Raw genomic sequence first — 16,945 nt, forward strand, 5'->3', positions numbered from 1 at the left:
ACTCAGCAGTCCAGGTTCCTGATGTCAGTTTGTAGGGCTCCCTTGGGTCTATCAGGGCAGCACAAGTTTGAGATGGGGACAACTTCGGTGTGGGGTCCATCCTTCGATATAAGGATTTTTTGCACTCAGGGCCCGGGGCCCCAGGGCACAACCTTTGGCCATTTTCCCTGGGAAAGAAAACTCAGCAGTCCAGGTTGCTGATGTCAGTTTGTAGGGCTCCCTTGGGTGTATCAGGGCAGCACAAGTTTGAGGTGGGGACATCTTCGGTGTGGGGACCATCCTTCGATATAAGGATTTTTTGCAGTCAGGGCTAGGAGCCCCTGGGCACAACCGTTGGCCATTTTCCCTGGGAAAGAAAACTCAGCAGTCCAGGTTCCTGATGTCAGTTTGTAGGGCTCCCTTGGGTCTATCAGGGCAGCACAAGTTTGAGGTGGGGACAACTTCGGTGTGGGGTCCATCCTTCGATATAAGGATTCTTTGCAGTCAGGGCCAGGGGCCCCTGGGCACATCCTTTTTCCATTTTCCCTGGGAAAGAAAACTCAGCAGTCCAGGTTCCTGATGTCAGTTTGTAGAGCTCCCTTGGGTCTATCAGGGCAGCACAAGTTTGAGGTGGGGACAACTTCGGTGTGGGGTCCATCCTTCGATATAAGGATTTTTTGAAGTGAGGCCCCAGCCCAGGGCCAGGGGCCCCTGGGCACATCCTTTTTCCATTTTCCCTGGGAAATAAAACTCAGCAGTCCAGGTTCCTGATGTCAGTTTGTAGGGCTCCGTTAGGTCTATCAGGGCAGCACAAGTTTGAGGTGTGGGACAACTTCAGTGTGGGGTCCATCCTTCGATATAAGGATATTTGCAGTCAGGGCCAGGGGCCCCTGGGCACAACCTTTGGCCATTTTACCTGGGAAAGAAAACTCAGCAGTCCAGGTTCCTGATGTCAGTTTGGAGAGATCCCTTGGGTCTATCAGGGTAGCACAAGTTTGAGGTGGGGACAACTTCGGTGTGGGCTCCATCCTTCGATATAAGGATTTTTTGAAGTGAGGCCCCAGCCCAGGGCCAGGGGCCCCTGGGCACATCCTTTTTCCATTTTCCCTGGGAAAGAAAACTCAGCAGTCCAGGTTCCTGATGTCAGTTTGTAGGGCTCCCTTAGGTCTATTAGGGCAGCACAAGTTTGAGGTGGGGACAACTTCAGTGTGGGGTCCATCCTTCGATATAAGGATTTTTTGCGTCAGGGCCAGGGGCCCCTGGGCACATCCTTTTTCCATTTTCCCTGGGAAAGAAAACTCAGCAGTCCAGGTTCCTGATGTCAGTTTGTAGGGCTCCCTTAGGTCTATCAGGGCAGCACAAGTTTGAGGTGGGGACAACTTCGGTGTGGGGTCCATCCTTCGATATAAGGATTTTTTGCAGTCAGGGCCAGGGGCCCCTGGGCACACCCTTTTTCCATTTTCCCTGGGAAAGAAAACTCAGCAGTCCAGGTTCCTGATGTCAGTTTGTAGGGTTCCCTTGGGTCTATCAGGGCAGCACAAGTTTGAGGTGGGGACAACTTCGGTGTGGGGTCCATCCTTCGATATAAGGATTTTTTGTAGTGAGGCCCCAGCCCAGGGCCAGGGGCACCTGGGCACATCCTTTTTCCATTTTCCCTGGGAAAGAAAACTCAGCAGTCCAGGTTCCTGATGTCAGTTTGTAGGGCTCCCTTGGGTCTATCAAGGCAGCACAAGTTTGAGGTGGGGACAACTTCGGTGTGGGGTCCATCCTTCGATATAAGGATTTTTTGCAGTCAGGGCCAGGGGCCCCTGGGCACATCCTTTTTCCATTTTCCCTGGGAAAGAAAACTCAGCAGTCCAGGTTTTTGATGTCAGTTTGGAGAGCTCCCTTGGGTCTATCAGGGTAGCACAAGTTTGAGGTGGGGACAACTTCGGTGTGGGCTCCATCCTTCGATATAAGGATTTTTTGAAGTGAGGCCCCAGCCCAGGGCCAGGGGCCCCTGGGCACATCCTTTTTCCATTTTCCCTGGGAAAGAAAACTCAGCAGTCCAGGTTCCTGATGTCAGTTTGTAGGGCTCCCTTAGGTCTATTAGGGCAGCACAAGTTTGAGGTGGGGACAACTTCAGTGTGGGGTCCATCCTTCGATATAAGGATTTTTTGCAGTCAGGGACAGGGGCCCCGGGCACATCCTTTTTCCATTTTCCCTGGGAAAGAAAACTCAGCAGTCCAGGTTCCTGATGTCAGTTTGTAGGGCTCCCTTAGGTCTATTAGGGCAGCACAGGTTTGAGGTGGGGACAACTTCAGTGTGGGGTCCATCCTTCGATATAAGGATTTTTTGCAGTCAGGGCCAGGGTCCCCTGGGCACAACCTTTGGACATTTTACCTGGGAAAGAAAACTCAGCAGTCCAGGTTCCTGATGTCAGTTTGGAGAGCTCCCTTGGGTCTATCAAGGCAGCACAAGTTTGAGGTGGGGACAACTTCGGTGTGGGGTCCATCCTTCGATATAAGGATTTTTTGCAGTCAGGGCCAGGGGCCCAGGGCCAGGCGCCCCTGGGCACATCCTTTGTCCATTTTCCCTGGGAAAGAAAACTCAGCAGTCCAGGTTCCTGATGTCAGTTTGTAGGGCTCCCTTGGGTCTATCAGGGCAGCACAAGTTTGAGGTGGGGACATCTTTGGTGTGGGGTCCATCCTTCGATATAAGGATTCTTTGCAGAGAGGTCCAGCCCAGGGCCAGGGGACACTGGGCACATCCTTTTTCCATTTTCCCTGGGAAAGAAAACGTAGCAGTCCAGGTTCCTGATGTCAGTTTGTAGGGCTCCCTTGGGTCTATCAGGGCAGCACAAGTTTGAGGTGGGGACAACTTCGGTGTGGGGTCCATCCTTCGATATAAGGATTCTTTGCAGTCAGGGCCAGGGGCCCCTGGGCACATCCTTTTTCCATTTTCCCTGGGAAAGAAAACTCAGCAGTCCAGGTTCCTGATGTCAGTTTGGAGAGCTCCCTTGGGTCTATCAGGGCAGCACAAGTTTGAGGTGGGGACAACTTCGGTGTGGGGTCCATCCTTCGATATAAGGATTTTTTGCAGTCAGGGCCAGGGGCCCAGGGCCAGGGGCCCCTGGGCACATCCTTTTTCCATTTTCCCTGGGAAAGAAAACTCAGCAGTCCAGGTTCCTTATGTCAGTTTGTAGGGCTCCCTTGGGTGTATCAGGGCAGCACAAGTTTGAGGTGGGGACAACTTCGGTGTGGGGTCCATCCTTCGATATAAGGATTTTTTGCAGTCAGGGCCAGGGGCCCCTGGGCACATCCTTTTTCCATTTTCCCTGGGAAAGAAAACTCAGCAGTCCAGGTTCCTGATGTCAGTTTGTAGGGCTCCCTTGGGTCTATCAGGGCAGCACAAGTTTGAGGTGGGGACAACTTCGGTGTGGGGTCCATCCTTCGATATAAGGATTTTTTGTAGTGAGGCCCCAGCCCAGGGCCAGGGGCCCCTTGGCACATCGTTTTTCCATTTTCCCTGGGAAAGAAAACTCAGCAGTCCAGGTTCCTGATGTCAGTTTGTAGGGTTCCCTTGTGTCTAACAGGGCAGCACAAGTTTGAGGTGGGGACAACTTCGGTGTGGGGTCCATCCTTCGATATAAGGATTTTTTGCAGTCAGGGCCAGGGGCCCCTGGGCACATCCTTTTTCCATTTTCCCTGGGAAAGAAAACTCAGCAGTCCAGGTTCCTGATGTCAGTTTGTAGGGCTCCCTTGGGTCTATCAGGGCAGCACAAGTTTGAGGTGGGGACAACTTCAGTGTGGGGTCCATCCTTCGATATAAGGATTTTTTGCACTCAGGGCCCGGGGCCCCTGGGCACAACCTTCGGCCATTTTCCCTGGGAAAGAAAACTCAGCAGTCCAGGTTCCTGATGTCAGTTTGTAGGGCTCCCTTGGGTGTATCAGGGCAGCACAAGTTTGAGGTGGGGACATCTTCAGTGTGGGGACCATCCTTCGATATAAGGATTTTTTGCAGTCAGGGCTAGGAGCCCCTGGGCACAACCTTTGGCCATTTTCCCTGGGAAAGAAAACTCAGCAGTCCAGGTTCCTGATGTCAGTTTGTAGGGCTCCCTTGGGTCTATCAGGGCAGCAGAGGTTTGAGGTGGGGACATCTTTAGTGTGGGGTCCATCCTTCGATATATGGATTCTTTGCAGTCAGGGCCAGGGGCCCCTGGGCACATCCTTTTTCCATTTTCCCTGGGAAAGAAAACTCAGCAGTCCAGGTTCCTGATGTCAGTTTGTAGAGCTCCCTTGGGTCTATCAGGGTAGCACAAGTTTGAGGTGGGGACAACTTCGGTGTGGGCTCCATCCTTCGATATAAGGATTTTTTGAAGTGAGGCCCCAGCCCAGGGCCAGGGGCCCCTGGGCACATCCTTTTTCCATTTTCCCTGGGAAAGAAAACTCAGCAGTCCAGGTTCCTGATGTCAGTTTGTAGGGTTCCCTTAGGTCTATCAGGGCAGCACAACTTTGAGGAGGGGACAACTTCGGTGTGGGCTCCATCCTTCGATATAAGGATTTTTTGCAGTCAGGGCCAGGGCCCCCTGGGCACATCCTTTTTCCATTTTCCCTGGGAAAGAAAACTCTGCAGTCCAGGTTCCTGATGTCAGTTTGTAGGGCTCCCTTAGGTCTATTAGGGCAGCACAAGTTTGAGGTGGGGACAACTTCAGTGTGGGGTCCATCCTTCGATATAAGGATTTTTTGCAGTCAGGGCCAGGGGCCCCTGGGCACATCCTTTTTCCATTTTCCCTGGGAAAGAAAACTCAGCAGTCCAGGTTCCTGATGTCAGTTTGGAGAGCTCCCTTGGGTCTATCAGGGCAGCACAAGTTTGAGGTGGGGACAACTTCGGTGTGGGGTCCATCCTTCGATATAAGGATTTTTTGCAGTCAGGGCCAGGGGCCCAGGGCCAGGGGCCCCTGGGCACATCCTTTTTCCATTTTCCCTGGGAAAGAAAACTCAGCAGTCCAGGTTCCTTATGTCAGTTTGTAGGGCTCCCTTGGGTGTATCAGGGCAGCACAAGTTTGAGGTGGGGACAACTTCGGTGTGGGGTCCATCCTTCGATATAAGGATTTTTTGCAGTCAGGGCCAGGGGCCCCTGGGCACATCCTTTTTCCATTTTCCCTGGGAAAGAAAACTCAGCAGTCCAGGTTCCTGATGTCAGTTTGTAGGGCTCCCTTGGGTCTATCAGGGCAGCACAAGTTTGAGGTGGGGAGAACTTCGGTGTGGGGTCCATCCTTCGATATAAGGATTTTTTGTAGTGAGGCCCCAGCCCAGGGCCAGGGGCCCCTTGGCACATCGTTTTTCCATTTTCCCTGGGAAAGAAAACTCAGCAGTCCAGATTCCTGATGTCAGTTTGTAGGGTTCCCTTGTGTCTAACAGGGCAGCACAAGTTTGAGGTGGGGACAACTTCGGTGTGGGGTCCATCCTTCGATATAAGGATTCTTTGCAGTCAGGGCCAGGGGCCCCTGGGCACATCCTTTTTCCATTTTCCCTGGGAAAGAAAACTCAGCAGTCCAGGTTCCTGATGTCAGTTTGTAGGGCTCCCTTGGGTCTATCAGGGCAGCACAAGTTTGAGGTGGGGACAACTTCAGTGTGGGGTCCATCCTTCGATATAAGGATTTTTTGCACTCAGGGCCCGGGGCCCCTGGGCACAACCTTTGGCCATTTTCCCTGGGAAAGAAAACTCAGCAGTCCAGGTTCCTGATGTCAGTTTGTAGGGCTCCCTTGGGTGTATCAGGGCAGCACAAGTTTGAGGTGGGGACATCTTCAGTGTGGGGACCATCCTTCGATATAAGGATTTTTTGCAGTCAGGGCTAGGAGCCCCTGGGCACAACCTTTGGCCATTTTCCCTGGGAAAGAAAACTCAGCAGTCCAGGTTCCTGATGTCAGTTTGTAGGGCTCCCTTGGGTCTATCAGGGCAGCACAAGTTTGAGGTGGGGACAACTTCGGTGTGGGCTCCATCCTTCGATATAAGGATTTTTTGAAGTGAGGCCCCGCCCAGGGCCAGGGGCCCCTGGGCACATCCTTTTTCCATTTTCCCTGGGAAAGAAAACTCAGCAGTCCAGGTTCCTGATGTCAGTTTGTAGGGTTCCCTTAGGTCTATCAGGGCAGCACAACTTTGAGGAGGGGACAACTTCGGTGTGGGCTCCATCCTTCGATATAAGGATTTTTTGCAGTCAGGGCCAGGGCCCCCTGGGCACATCCTTTTTCCATTTTCCCTGGGAAAGAAAACTCTGCAGTCCAGGTTCCTGATGTCAGTTTGTAGGGCTCCCTTAGGTCTATCAGGGCAGCACAAGTTTGAGGTGGGGACAACTTCAGTGTGGGGTCCATCCTTCGATATAAGGATTTTTTGCAGTCAGGGCCAGGGGCCCCTGGGCACATCCTTTTTCCATTTTCCCTGGGAAAGAAAACTCAGCAGTCCAGGTTCCTGATGTCAGTTTGTAGGGCTCCCTTAGGTCTATCAGGGCAGCACAAGTTTGAGGTGGGGACAACTTCGGTGTGGGGTCCATCCTTCGATATAAGGATTTTTTGCAGTCAGGGCCAGGGGCCCCTGGGCACACCCTTTTTCCATTTTCCCTGGGAAAGAAAACTCAGCAGTCCAGGTTCCTGATGTCAGTTTGTAGGGCTCCCTTGGGTCTATCAGGGCAGCACAAGTTTGAGGTGGGGACAACTTCGGTGTGGGGTCCATCCTTCGATATAAGGATTTTTTGCAGTCAGGGCCAGGGGCCCAGGGCCAGGGGCCCCTGGGCACATCCTTTTTCCATTTTCCCTGGGAAAGAAAACTCAGCAGTCCAGGTTCCTGATGTCAGTTTGTAGGGCTCCCTTGGGTCTATCAGGGCAGCACAAGTTTGAGGTGGGGACAACTTCGGTGTGGGGTCCATCCTTCGATATAAGGATTTTTTGAAGTGAGGCCCCAGCCCAGGGCCAGGGGCCCCTGGGCACATCCTTTTTCCATTTTCCCTGGGAAAGAAAACTCAGCAGTCCAGGTTCCTGATGTCAGTTTGTAGGGTTCCCTTAGGTCTATCAGGGCAGCACAAGTTTGAGGAGGGGACAACTTCGGTGTGGGCTCCATCCTTCGATATAAGGATTTTTTGCAGTCAGGGCCAGGGGCCCCTGGGCACATCCTTTTTCCATTTTCCCTGGGAAAGAAAACTCAGCAGTCCAGGTTCCTGATGTCAGTTTGTAGGGCTCCCTTAGGTCTATTAGGGCAGCACAAGTTTGAGGTGGGGACAACTTCGGCGTGGGGTCCATCCTTCGATATAAGGATATTTTGCACTCAGGGCCAGGGGCCCCTGGGCACATCCTTTTTCCATTTTCCCTGGGAAAGAAAACTCAGCAGTCCAGGTTCCTGATGTCAGTTTGTAGGGCTCCCTTAGGTCTATCAGGGCAGCACAAGTTTGAGGTGGGGACAACTTCAGTGTGGGGTCCATCCTTCGATATAAGGATATTTTGCAGTCAGGGCCAGGGGCCCCTGGGCACAACCTTTGGCCATTTTACCTGGGAAAGAAAACTCAGCAGTCCAGGTTCCTGATGTCAGTTTGTAGGGCTCCCTTGGGTCTATCAGGGCAGCACAAGTTTGAGGTGGAGACAATTTCGGTGTGGGGTCCATCCTTCGATATAAGGATTTTTTGTAGTGAGGCCCCAGCCCAGGGCCAGGGGGCCCTGGGCACATCCTTTTTCCATTTTCCCTGGGAAAGAAAACTCAGCAGTCCAGGTTCCTGATGTCAGTTTGTAGGGCTCCCTTGGGTCTATCAGGGCAGCACAAGTTTGAGGTGGGGACAACTTCGGTGTGGGGTCCATCCTTCGATATAAGGATTTTTTGCAGTCAGGGCCAGTGGCCCCTGGGCACACCCTTTTTCCATTTTCCCTGGGAAAGAAAACTCAGCAGTCCAGGTTCCTGATGTCAGTTTGTAGGGCTCCCTTGGGTCTATCAGGGCAGCACAAGTTTGAGGTGGGGACATTTTTGGTGTGGGGTCCATCCTTCGATATAAGGATTCTTTGTAGAGAGGCCCAGCCCAGGGCCGGGGGACACTGGGCACATCCTTTTTCCATTTTCCCTGGGAAAGAAAACTCAGCAGTCCAGGTTCCTGATGTCAGTTTGTAGGGCTCCCTTGGGTCTATCAGGGCAGCAGAAGTTTGAGGTGGGGACAACTTCGGTGTGGGGTCCATCCTTCGATATAAGGAGTTTTTGCAGTCAGGGCCAGGGGCCCAGGGCCAGGGGCCCCTGTGCACATCCTTTTTCCATTTTCCCTGGGAAAGAAAACTCAGCAGTCCAGGTTCCTGATATCAGTTTGTAGGGCTCCCTTGGGTCTATCAGGGCAGCACAAGTTTGAGGTGGGGACAACTTCGGTGTGGGGTCCATTCTTCGATATAAGGATATTTTGCAGTCAGGGGCAGGGGCCCCTGGGCACATCCTTTTTCCATTTTCCCTGGGAAAGAAAACTCAGCAGTCCAGGTTCCTGATGTCAGTTTGTAGGGTTCCCTTGGGTCTATCAGGGCAGCACAAGTTTGAGGTGGAGACAACTTCGGTGTGGGGTCCATCCTTCGATATAAGGATTTTTTGTAGTGAGGCCACAGCCCAGGGCCAGTGGCCCCTGGGCACATCCTTTTTCCATTTTCCCTGGGAAAGAAAACTCAGCAGTCCAGGTTCCTGATGTCAGTTTGTAGGGTTCCCTTGTGTCTAGCAGGGCAGCACAAGTTTGAGGTGGGGACAACTTCGGTGTGGGGTCCATCCTTCGATATAAGGATTTTTTGCAGTCAGGGCCAGGGGCCCCTGGGCACATCCTTTTTCCATTTTCCCTGGGAAAGAAAACTCAGCAGTCCAGGTTCCTGATGTCAGTTTGTAGGGCTCCCTTGGGTCTATCAGGGCAGCACAAGTTTGAGGTGGGGACAACTTCGGTGTGGGGTCCATCCTTCGATATAAGGATTTTTTGCACTCAGGGCCCGGGGCCCCTGGGCACAACCTTTGGCCATTTTCCCTGGGAAAGAAAACTCAGCAGTCCAGGTTCCTGATGTCAGTTTGTAGGGCTCCCTTGGGTCTATCAGGGCAGCACAAGTTTGAGGTGGGGACATCTTCGGTGTGGGGACCATCCTTCGATATAAGGATTTTTTTGCAGTCAGGGCTAGGAGCCCCTGGGCACATCCTTTTTCCATTTTCCCTGGGAAAGAAAACTCAGCAGTCCAGGTTCCTGATGTCAGTTTGTAGGGCTCCCTTGGGTCTATCAGGGCAGCACAAGTTTGAGGTGGGGACAACTTCAGTGTGGGGTCCATCCTTCGATATAAGGATTTTTTGCACTCAGGGCCCGGGGCCCCTGGGCACAACCTTTGGCCATTTTCCCTGGGAAAGAAAACTCAGCAGTCCAGGTTCCTGATGTCAGTTTGTAGGGCTCCCTTGGGTCTATCAGGGCAGCACAAGTTTGAGGTGGGGACATCTTCGGTGTGGGGACCATCCTTCGATATAAGGATTTTTTTGCAGTCAGGGCTAGGAGTCCCTGGGCACAACCTTTGGCCATTTTCCCTGGGAAAGAAAACTCAGCAGTCCAGGTTCCTGATGTCAGTTTGTAGGGCTCCCTTGGGTCTATCAGGGCAGCACAAGTTTGAGGTGGGGACAACTTCGGTGTGGGGTCCATCCTTCGATATAAGGATTCTTTGCAGTCAGGGCCAGGGGACCCTGGGCACATCCTTTTTCCATTTTCCCTGGGAAAGAAAACTCAGCAGTCCAGGTTCCTGATGTCAGTTTGTAGAGCTCCCTTGGGTCTATCAGGGTAGCACAAGTTTGAGGTGGGGACAACTTCGGTGTGGGCTCCATCCTTCGATATAAGGATTTTTTGAAGTGAGGCCCCAGCCCAGGGCCAGGGGCCCCTGGGCACATCCTTTTTCCATTTTCCCTGGGAAAGAAAACTCAGCAGTCCAGGTTCCTGATGTCAGTTTGTAGGGTTCCCTTAGGTCTATCAGGGCAGCACAACTTTGAGGAGGGGACAACTTCGGTGTGGGCTCCATCCTTCGATATAAGGATTTTTTGCAGTCAGGGCCAGGGCCCCATGGGCACATCCTTTTTCCATTTTCCCTGGGAAAGAAAACTCAGCAGTCCAGGTTCCTGATGTCAGTTTGTAGGGCTCCCTTAGGTCTATTAGGGCAGCACAACTTTGAGGTGGGGACAACTTCAGTGTGGGGTCCATCCTTCGATATAAGGATTTTTTGCAGTCAGGGCCAGGGGCCCCTGGGCACATCCTTTTTCCATTTTCCCTGGGAAAGAAAACTCAGCAGTCCAGGTTCCTGATGTCAGTTTGTAGGGCTCCCTTAGGTCTATCAGGGCAGCACAAGTTTGAGGTGGGGACAACTTCGGTGTTGGGTCCATCCTTCGATATAAGGATTTTTTGCAGTCAGGGCCAGGGCCCCCTGGGCGCACCCTTTTTCCATTTTCCCTGGGAAAGAAAACTCAGCAGTCCAGGTTCCTGATGTCAGTTTGTAGGGCTCCCTTGGGTCTATCAGGGCAGCACAAGTTTGAGGTGGAGACAACTTCGGTGTGGGGTCCATCCTTCGATATAAGGATTTTTTGTAGTGAGGCCCCAGCCCAGGGCCCGGGGCCCCTGGGCACATCCTTTTTCCATTTTCCCTGGGAAAGAAAACTCAGCAGTCCAGGTTCCTGATGTCAGTTTGTAGAGCTCCCTTGGGTCTATCAGGGTAGCACAAGTTTGAGGTGGGGACAACTTCGGTGTGGGCTCCATCCTTCGATATAAGGATTTTTTGAAGTGAGGCCCCAGCCCAGGGCCAGGGGCCCCTGGGCACATCCTTTTTCCATTTTCCCTAGGAAAGAAAACTCAGCAGTCCAGGTTCCTGATGTCAGTTTGTAGGGCTCCCTTAGGTCTATTAGGGCAGCACAAATTTGAGGTGGGGACAACTTCAGTGTGGGGTCCATCCTTTGATATAAGGATTTTTGCAGTCAGGGCCAGGGGCCCCTGGGCACATCCTTTTTCCATTTTCCCTGGGAAAGAAAACTCAGCAGTCCAGGTTCCTGATGTCAGTTTGTAGGGCTCCCTTGGGTCTATCAGGGCAGCACAAGTTTGAGGTGGGGACAACTTCAGTGTGGGGTCCATCCTTCGATATAAGGATTTTTTGCAGTCAGGGCCAGGGGCCCCTGGGCACAACCTTTGGCCATTTTACCTGGGAAAGAAAACTCAGCAGTCCAGGTTCCTGATGTCAGTTTGTAGGGCTCCCTTGGGTCTATCAGGGCAGCACAAGTTTGAGGTGGAGACAATTTCGGTGTGGGGTCCATCCTTCGATATAAGGTTTTTTTGAAGTCAGGGCCATTGGCCCCTGGGCACACCCTTTTTCCATTTTCCCTGGGAAAGAAAACTCAGCAGTCCAGGTTCCTGATGTCAGTTTGTAGGGCTCCCTTGGGTCTATCAGGGCAGCACAAGTTTGAGGTGGAGACAATTTCGGTGTGGGGTCCATCCTTCGATATAAGGATTTTTTGCAGTCGGGGCCAGGGGCCCCTGGGCACATCCTTTTTCCATTTTCCCTGGGAAAGAAAACTCAGCAGTCCAGGTTCCTGATGTCAGTTTGTAGGGCTCCCTTGGGTCTATCAGGGCAGCACAAATTTTAGAAGCGGAACACTTCGCTGTGGGGTCCATCCTTCGATATAAGGATTTTTTGCAGTGAGTCCCCAGCCCAAGGCCAGGGGCCCCTGGGCACATCCGTTTTCCATTTTCCCTTGGAAAGAAAACTCAGCAGTCCAGGTTCCTGATGTCAGTTTGTAGGGCTCCCTTGGGTGTATCAGGGCAGCAGAGGTTTGAGGTGGGGACAACTTTGGTGTGGGGACCATCCTTCGATATAAGGATTTTTTGCAGTCAGGGCTAGGGGCCCCTGGGCACAACCTTTGGCCATTTTCCCTGGGAAAGAAAACTCAGCAGTCCAGGTTCCTGATGTCAGTTTGTAGGGCTCCCTTGGGTCTATCAAGGCAGCACAAGTTTGAGGTGGGGACAAATTCGGTGTGGGGTCCATCCTTCGATATAAGGATTTTTACATTCGGGGCCAGGGGCCCCTGGGCACATCCTTTTTCCATTTTCCCTGGGAAAGAAAACTCAGCAGTCCAGGTTCCTGATGTCAGTTTGTAGGGCTCCCTTGGGTCTATCAGGGCAGCACAAATTTTAGAAGCGGAACACTTCGCTGTGGGGTCCATCCTTTGATATAAGGATTTTTTGCAGTGAGTCCCCAGCCCAGGGCCAGGGGCCCCTGGGCACACCCTTTTTCCATTTTCCCTGGGAAAGAAAACTCAGCAGTCCAGGTTCCTGATGTCAGTTTGTAGGGCTCCCTTGGGTGTATCAGGGCAGCACAAGTTTGAGGTGGGGACAAATTTGGTGTGGGGTCCATCCTTCGATATAAGGATTTTTTGCAGTCGGGGCCAGGGGCCCCTGGGCACACCCTTTTTACATTTTCCCTGGGAAAGAAAACTCAGCAGTCCAGGTTCCTGATGTCAGTTTGTAGGGCTCCCTTGGGTCTATCAGGGCAGCACAAGTTTGAGGTGGGGACAACTTCGGTGTGGGGTCCATCCTTCGATATAAGGATTTTTTGTAGTGAGGCCCCAGCCCAGGGACAGGGGCCCCTGGGCACAATCCTTTTTCCATTTTCCCTGGGAAAGAAAACTCAGCAGTCCAGGTTCCTGATGTCAGTTTGTAGGGCTCCCTTGGGTCTATCAGGGCAGCACAAGTTTGAGGTGGGGACAACTTCGGTGTGGGGTCCATCCTTCGATATAAGGATTTTTTGCAGTCAGGGCCAGGGGCCCCTGGGCACATCCTTTTTCCATTTTCCCTGGGAAAGAAAACTCAGCAGTCCAGGTTCCTGATGTCAGTTTGTAGAGCTCCCTTCGGTCTATCAGGGTAGCACAAGTTTGAGGTGGGGACAACTTCGGTGTGGGGTCCATCCTTCGATATAAGGATTTTTTGCAGTCAGGGCCAGGGGCCCCTGGGCACAACCTTTGGCCATTTTACCTGGGAAAGAAAACTCAGCAGTCCAGGTTCCTGATGTCAGTTTGTAGGGCTCCCTTGGGTCTATCAGGGCAGCACAAGTTTGAGGTGGAGACAATTTCGGTGTGGGGTCCATCCTTCGATATAAGGTTTTTTTGCAGTCAGGGCCATTGGCCCCTGGGCACACCCTTTTTCCATTTTCCCTGGGAAAGAAAACTCAGCAGTCCAGGTTCCTGATGTCAGTTTGTAGGGCTCCCTTGGGTCTATCAGGGCAGCACAAGTTTGAGGTGGGGACATCTTTGGTGTGGGGTCCATCCTTCGATATAAGGATTCTTTGCAGAGAGGCCCAGCCCAGGGCCAGGGGACACTGGGCACATCGTTTTTCCATTTTCCCTGGGAAAGAAAACTCAGCAGTCCAGGTTCCTGATGTCAGTTTGTAGGGCTCCCTTGGGTCTATCAGGGCAGCACAAGTTTGAGGTGGGGACAACTTCGGTGTGGGCTCCATCCTTCGATAGAAGGATTTTTTGCAGTCAGGGCCAGGGGCCCAGGGCCAGGGGCCCCTGGGCACATCCTTTTTCCATTTTCCCTGGGAAAGAAAACTCAGCAGTCCAGGTTCCTGATGTCAGTTTGTAGGGCTCCCTTGGGTCTATCAGGGCAGCACAAGTTTGAGGTGGGGACAACTTCGGTGTGGGGTCCATCGTTCGATATAAGGATATTTTGCAGTCAGGGCCAGGGGCCCCTGGGCACATCCTTTTTCCATTTTCCCTGGGAAAGAAAACTCAGCAGTCCAGGTTCCTGATGTCAGTTTGTAGGGCTCCCTTGGGTCTATCAGGGCAGCACAAATTTTAGAAGCGGAACACTTCGCTGTGGGGTCCATCCTTCGATATAAGGATTTTTTGCAGTGAGTCCCCAGCCCAAGGCCAGGGGCCCCTGGGCACATCCGTTTTCCATTTTCCCTTGGAAAGAAAACTCAGCAGTCCAGGTTCCTGATGTCAGTTTGTAGGGCTCCCTTGGGTGTATCAGGGCAGCAGAGGTTTGAGGTGGGGACAACTTTGGTGTGGGGACCATCCTTCGATATAAGGATTTTTTGCAGTCAGGGCTAGGGGCCCCTGGGCACAACCTTTGGCCATTTTCCCTGGGAAAGAAAACTCAGCAGTCCAGGTTCCTGATGTCAGTTTGTAGGGCTCCCTTGGGTCTATCAAGGCAGCACAAGTTTGAGGTGGGGACAAATTCGGTGTGGGGTCCATCCTTCGATATAAGGATTTTTACATTCGGGGCCAGGGGCCCCTGGGCACATCCTTTTTCCATTTTCCCTGGGAAAGAAAACTCAGCAGTCCAGGTTCCTGATGTCAGTTTGTAGGGCTCCCTTGGGTCTATCAGGGCAGCACAAATTTTAGAAGCGGAACACTTCGCTGTGGGGTCCATCCTTTGATATAAGGATTTTTTGCAGTGAGTCCCCAGCCCAGGGCCAGGGGCCCCTGGGCACACCCTTTTTCCATTTTCCCTGGGAAAGAAAACTCAGCAGTCCAGGTTCCTGATGTCAGTTTGTAGGGCTCCCTTGGGTCTATCAGGGCAGCAGAGGTTTGAGGTGGGGACAACTTCGGTGTGGGGACCATCCTTCGATATAAGGATTTTTTGCAGTCAGGGCTAGGGGCCCCTGGGCACAACCTTTGGCCATTTTCCCTGGGAAAGAAAACTCAGCAGTCCAGGTTCCTGATGTCAGTTTGTAGGGCTCCCTTGGGTCTATCAGAGCAGCACAAGTTTGAGGTGGGGACAAATTTGGTGTGGGGTCCATCCTTCGATATAAGGATTTTTTGCAGTCGGGGCCAGGGGCCCCTGGGCACACCCTTTTTACATTTTCCCTGGGAAAGAAAACTCAGCAGTCCAGGTTCCTGATGTCAGTTTGTAGGGCTCCCTTGGGTCTATCAGGGCAGCACAAGTTTGAGGTGGGGACAACTTCGGTGTGGGGTCCATCCTTCGATATAAGGATTTTTTGTAGTGAGGCCCCAGCCCAGGGACAGGGGCCCCTGGGCACAATCCTTTTTCCATTTTCCCTGGGAAAGAAAACTCAGCAGTCCAGGTTCCTGATGTCAGTTTGTAGGGCTCCCTTGGGTCTATCAGGGCAGCACAAGTTTGAGGTGGGGACAACTTCGGTGTGGGGTCCATCCTTCGATATAAGGATTTTTTGCAGTCAGGGCCAGGGGCCCCTGGGCACATCCTTTTTCCATTTTCCCTGGGAAAGAAAACTCAGCAGTCCAGGTTCCTGATGTCAGTTTGTAGAGCTCCCTTCGGTCTATCAGGGTAGCACAAGTTTGAGGTGGGGACAACTTCGGTGTGGGGTCCATCCTTCGATATAAGGATTTTTTGCAGTCAGGGCCAGGGGCCCCTGGGCACAACCTTTGGCCATTTTACCTGGGAAAGAAAACTCAGCAGTCCAGGTTCCTGATGTCAGTTTGTAGGGCTCCCTTGGGTCTATCAGGGCAGCACAAGTTTGAGGTGGAGACAATTTCGGTGTGGGGTCCATCCTTCGATATAAGGTTTTTTTGCAGTCAGGGCCATTGGCCCCTGGGCACACCCTTTTTCCATTTTCCCTGGGAAAGAAAACTCAGCAGTCCAGGTTCCTGATGTCAGTTTGTAGGGCTCCCTTGGGTCTATCAGGGCAGCACAAGTTTGAGGTGGGGACAACTTCGGTGTGGGCTCCATCCTTCGATATAAGGATTTTTTGCAGTCTGGGCCAGGGGCCCAGGGCCAGGGGCCCCTGGGCACATCCTTTTTCCATTTTCCCTGGGAAAGAAAACTCAGCAGTCCAGGTTCCTGATGTCAGTTTGTAGGGCTCCCTTGGGTCTATCAGGGCAGCACAAGTTTGAGGTGGGGACAACTTCGGTGTGGGGTCCATCGTTCGATATAAGGATATTTTGCAGTCAGGGCCAGGGGCCCCTGGGCACATCCTTTTTCCATTTTCCCTGGGAAAGAAAACTCAGCAGTCCAGGTTCCTGATGTCAGTTTGTAGGGCTCCCTTGGGTCTATCAGGGCAGCACAAATTTTAGAAGCGGAACACTTCGCTGTGGGGTCCATCCTTTGATATAAGGATTTTTTGCAGTGAGTCCCCAGCCCAGGGCCAGGGGCCCCTGGGCACATCCGTTTTCCATTTTCCCTTGGAAAGAAAACTCAGCAGTCCAGGTTCCTGATGTCAGTTTGTAGGGCTCCCTTGGGTGTATCAGGGCAGCAGAGGTTTGAGGTGGGGACAACTTCGGTGTGGGGACCATCCTTCGATATAAGGATTTTTTGCAGTCAGGGCTAGGGGCCCCTGGGCACAACCTTTGGCCATTTTCCCTGGGAAAGAAAACTCAGCAGTCCAGGTTCCTGATGTCAGTTTGTAGGGCTCCCTTGGGTCTATCAAGGCAGCACAAGTTTGAGGTGGGGACAAATTCGGTGTGGGGTCCATCCTTCGATATAAGGATTTTTACATTCGGGGCCAGGGGCCCCTGGGCACATCCTTTTTCCATTTTCCCTGGGAAAGAAAACTCAGCAGTCCAGGTTCCTGATGTCAGTTTGTAGGGCTCCCTTGGGTGTATCAGGGCAGCACAAGTTTGAGGTGGGGACAACTTCGGTGTGGGGTCCATCCTTCGATATAAGGATTTTTTGCAGTCAGGGCCAGGGGCCCAGGGCCAGGGGCCCCTGGGCACATCCTTTTTCCATTTTCCCTGGGAAAGAAAACTCAGCAGTCCAGGTTCCTGATGTCAGTTTGTAGGGCTCCCTTGGGTCTATCAGGGCAGCACAAGTTTGAGGTGGGGACAACTTCGGTGTGGGGTCCATCCTTCGATATAAGGATATTTTGCAGTCAGGGCCAGGGGCCCCTGGGCACATCCTTTTTCCATTTTCCCTGGGAAAGAAAACTCAGCAGTCCAGGTTCCTGATGTCAGTTTGTAGGGCTCCCTTGGGTCTATCAGGGCAGCACAAGTTTGAGGTGGGGACATC

This window comes from Lonchura striata, chromosome 33 (genome assembly GCF_046129695.1).
Source record: "Lonchura striata isolate bLonStr1 chromosome 33, bLonStr1.mat, whole genome shotgun sequence".
Lineage (NCBI taxonomy): Eukaryota > Metazoa > Chordata > Aves > Passeriformes > Estrildidae > Lonchura > Lonchura striata.